General features: G+C 40.8%; 1 pseudogene; it reads left to right on the top strand.

Moving 5' to 3' along the window:
* Positions 1-2,236: 2,236 nt before the first annotated feature.
* LOC132426815 (large ribosomal subunit protein eL6 pseudogene) lies at positions 2,237-3,078 on the top strand (annotated as a pseudogene).
* The last annotated feature ends 1,846 nt before the right edge of the window (positions 3,079-4,924 follow it).

The following is a 4,924-nucleotide window of genomic DNA, read 5'->3' as shown; positions in this document are numbered from 1 at the left end:
GAAAGGAGTGACAATTCTCTGAGTTTTTGTAAATTTTGACTTTCTGGAAGCATGTTAATGTTGTTAGTAATCACAAAGTAAAACTAAATTAAGGATGAGAAGGGAGTTCCTGATATTAAAGCAAATAGAAATAAATAAACCAGGATCTATTTCAAATGAATAACACAGTCACACTGGAGGAGGGTAGAGAACTAATCTAAGTTATCAACAAATGTGGTATCTGACCGTATGTCCTGTCTTGGGCAGACAGACAGGACAGATGAGAGAGAAAACTGCAAACAAATTCTGAACTCCCTCTAGTATAATAGATTTGTTTATTGTAAGGATATAAGGGAAGCCATTCTATTAGGTATATCACAGGATTGAGCAAATAAGCAAATGTATTTACATTACTGGGAGCCAGAGATCTCAAGTGGGAGAAGGGATATACCAGCCAGAAATAGAGGTGGCAACCCTGTAGGAACTCACGATTTCTAATAACCATATATGTGTGCGTGTGTGTGTATTGGAGTGTGCGTATGCATACATATATACACATATGTCTGTGTGTATATATGTGTGTATGTATACATATGTATACATGTATATAAATGCACATGCTTTTTAGTTTTCCTAGAAGCAAAGACACGCAGAAGCAATCAGTAGACCTAGTGCCCAGATGTATTGGGGTCTAATGCCATTATGCTCTAAAAGAAGCCAGTGCTTCCTTGAGAAATGTTTGATTCTAGGACTGAGGCAGTGGGTAAATGAACAACAGGGAAAACCATGTTCCAGAAAGTAAGAAAGCACTCAAAATATGAGGAGGCATGTCACAAGAACACAGGACCCACCCTGAAGGGGCTTCAACTGGAGAAACCTGGAAAAATATGAGGAACACAATAATTAAGGAACAGCAATAGATTATAGATAGTTGAAAAAGTGGAACCATGAGTCCATACCAATAATAAGTAGATAATAAAGTGAAGAAAGGAAAGAAGGAAGAAAGGAGGGAAGGAAGGAGGGAGGAAAAGTGAAGGGGGGGCTCTTATAGAATATTGCAAGACAACTGGTAAATGTGGAGGGCGTGATAAAGAATTGGAAAATCATAATTTTTCAGCCAAAGACTAGTTCAGGCAAAAATCATCAATGGGAGCTAAATCAAGAGGAGGAAATTTGATGCGGAGCAGAGTATTTGCATGGACTTGAAACTCTTCTCCACAAATTGCTATTACTTGCAAGGAAAAAAAAAAGTAATAGGGTCTTGCAAGGTAAGAATGGCAGGGCCTCTCTGCAGGACTCTATTTCAGGATCCCAATTCTTCGCCATCCTAACCGGGAGGGTATGAAGTCAACAACTGCAGGGATCGGACACTCCCAGGGCCGTTTGGGGGGGCCTCCCAGACGCTTCATTTCTCTCGCTTGGGTTTAACGGTGGGGCACGAAGAGCGTGGGATGGGATGCTATAGAGGCCCCGGGGCTGCGGTTGCTCGCCACCCTCCGGGGCTGGGGAAACAGGGCCCCTCCAGGCATCCCTAGCGGGCCAGTGGGGCAGCAGGGACAAGGGCGGCTGCACGCGCTCCGATTCCTGGACCTGGGTTCCAAAAGACGACGCCGACCTCGTCTCCGCCACGTTGTGGATTTGAAGCTGAGGACAAATGCAGTTTTTCTCATCTTCCCACGTCTGCGGCTGGAAGTCTCCTGGGCTTTGCACTTTTTTCAGTTTGGCCTGAGTTTGGGCCGTGTGTGTGTGTGTGTGTGTGTGTGTGTGTGTGTGTGTGTGTGTGTGTGTGTGTGTGTGTGTGTGTGTGTGTGTGTGTGTCTTCCCCTCCTAAACCGAATTTCTTGAATGAGACAGTCTGATAAGAGGAAAAGTCCTGAAAGCAAATGGTTTCAAGTTCCAGCCTCACTGCTCCCTGGCTGGGGAGATTGTTAAAGCTAAGTCTAGGATTTCTAATTCGCAAAAACAGAAATAATGGAATAGGGACTTGTGACCACTAAATATATGTAGCAAACAAATAATAGTTGTGAGATATATTCAAATCGTCAAGAAGGTTGTACTGTATTGGGGAGACAACCCAAAAGTTAACTATGAATGTTGCTGCAGATGTGTGGCGATTTGGAGGAAGGCCTATATCTTATAGTGGGAGGGATGAAAAGGATGTAGAAAGAGGATGAGAACTTGTAGTCTGGTAGGCCTATCGCTGTATAGCTATGAGATAATTGGTGAAATGCCTTTTTAAAAATATATGTATTGGTAGATGGCGGGTGAAAATGCTGAGAAGCCAGATACTAAGGAGAAAAAACCTGAAGCCAAGAAGGCTGATGGTGGTGGCAAGGTTAACAAGGTGAAGCAGGGGAAGCCCCGCTGCTGCCAAAACCCTGTCCTGGTCAGAGGAATTGGCAGATATTCCCTATCGGTTATGTATTCCGGAACGGCCTTGTACAAGAGGAGGTATTCAGCAGCTAAATCCAAGGTGGAAAAGAAGAAAAAAGTGAAGGTTCTTGCTACTGTCACAAAACCAGTTGGTGGTGACAAGAATGGTGGTACCCGGGTGGTTAAACTTCGCAAAATGCCTAGATATTATCCTACTGAAGATGTGCCTCGAAAGCTGTTGAGTCACAGCAAAAAACCCTTCAGTAAGCACGTGAGAAAACTGCGCGCTCGCATCACTCCTGGGACTATTCTGATCTGCCTCTCTGAGCGCCACAGAGGCAAGAGGGTCATTTTCCTGAAGCAGCTGAGCAGTGGTTTGCTACTTATGACTGGGCCTCTGTCCCTCAGTCGAGTTCCTCTGCGGAGAACACACTAGAAATTTGTCCTTGCCACTTCCACCAAAATTGATATCAGTGGTGTGAAAATCCCAGAACAGCTCACTGACGCTTACTTCAAATAGAAGCTGCGTAAGCCCAGGCACCAGGAAGGTGAGATCTTCGACACAGAGAGAGAGAAATACGAGATTACAGAGCAGCTCAAGGTTCATCAGAAAGCTGTGGACTCACAAATTCTGCAAAAAATCAAAGCTGTTCTCAGCTCCAGGGCTACCTCTGCTCTGTGTTTGCTCTCGCAAACGGAATTTATCCTCACAAAGTCGTGTTCTGAACGTCTTACAAAGAACCTCATTAAAAAACTGTCCCATTTCAAAAAAAAAAAAAATAATAGCTATACAATGGAGAAATGAGACAACACCCTGATAGGATCATCAAAGTTAACGCCACCAATGAGAGGCAGATGGGCATGATGTCTTGAGAAGGATATAGCTTCCTCTATGTGATATTTCAGCTGAGACTGTATAACTTCAATCGAATAATGAAGAAACAGTAGACAAATAAAAAATGAAGAGTGCTCTGTTTTTTAAATGGGGGATTATACTTCAAAAATGTCAATGTTGTTAAAAGATAAAGAAAAGCTGTGGAAATGTTCCAGGTCAAAGGAGGTTAAAGAAACATGAGAACTAAATGCTATACTAGATCCTAGAGTGATCCTTTGCTAGAGGAAAAATAATGTTATATGGGAAATTATTAGGTCAATTGACAGGTTGGAATACAGCTGAGGAATTAGACAACAGTTAAATACATTACAGAACGTGGTTACATAAATGAATATCCTTATTCTTTTTTAAAAAACACACCTAAAGTATTAGGGGTAAAGGGCCATAATACATGAAATATGCTCTCAAATGGCTCAGAAAAATATGTAAATAGATGATGGACAGATTAGATTGGCAGATTAGAGGTATTAAATGATAGATGATACAGATAGATGATAGATTGACAGATAACAAATAATAAAGCAAATGGGGCTAAAAGTTAATAGGTGAACCTGGGTAAAGGCTATCCAGGCATTCTCTATATGATTCTTTTTCTTGCAACTTTAAGTTTGAAATTATTTCCAAATTAAAAGTTAAAAAAATATAGCTTATAGATGGCACATTTAATACATAACTTTGAATATAAAGATTGAAACATTTTTTATATAAAATCAATTTATTCACCCCACTCCCAACCAAGTAAATACTGAACAAATAATTAGCAAATGTTAATTTGAGGAATACCAAACAGGGGCCTGCTTGGAATCCATGTCTCAGTGTAGCTCTTGATATTAATGAACTTGTAAGTTAAGTTGCTTTTGGTATCATTTGCACCTCCCAGAAATTAGAATAAAAAACCAGTAGAAACAAACTTCTGCAGCAGTTCTTACCAATATGAAAAACCTGCTTGGTTATCAAAAAAGAAATGTTAAAATCCCAGAAAAAAAACAAACAGTAAGTTCATCTTAGAGTCCTTGACAGCCAGCAAGTGAAAATATGGAGATGGTTACATTTGGTACCCAGAGAGCCAGAAGAGCAGAGTTCAAAAGCATTCAGAGAAAAAATAAATTTGACCCCCAAACATGAATTTCTGGAAGAGTCTAAAATGTTTGAGAAGTTATGAAGGCCCCATAAATGCAATTCTAGTTGATGAGGAATAAAAAGGGAGGTATAAATAGGTTAGGATTACAATGTGTGATAATACATGACCTCAACAAATTTTAATATAAGCATAAACATTGAAAAGAAACCCAACTAGGTGTATAGCCAAAGATGAATGGAAAGCGTGATGAGGACATATAAAAATAACATCAGGAAGACTAATTCTCTAATAAATTTGGGGTGCTTACCTCGCCCCACCCCGAACAGAGCAAAAGGAAACAAAAAGTTTTCTGCTGCTGTATTTGAAGCAAAAAATAAAGGAATAGAGGATGTTTGCTCAGCCTGAGGGGTCATGGATGAGACATTGCCTGGGCTGAATTTTGCAAGAAAAGTTTCAGAAATAAGAGAATCAGGAGGGCTTTCTACACAGAGGATAGCCACCAAGAATGCTGCAAAGGTATGGCGTTAAGAAGGAGTCCTAAGGCTTCTATTAAGAGAGGCCGAGAAGGATCAGATGTCTGAGACAGAGCCAGGGCA

This window comes from Delphinus delphis, chromosome 6 (assembly GCF_949987515.2).
Source record: "Delphinus delphis chromosome 6, mDelDel1.2, whole genome shotgun sequence".
Taxonomy (NCBI): domain Eukaryota; kingdom Metazoa; phylum Chordata; class Mammalia; order Artiodactyla; family Delphinidae; genus Delphinus; species Delphinus delphis.
The sequence above is the reverse complement of the archived record's forward strand: the minus strand, read 5'-3'. Positions and strand labels throughout refer to the sequence as shown.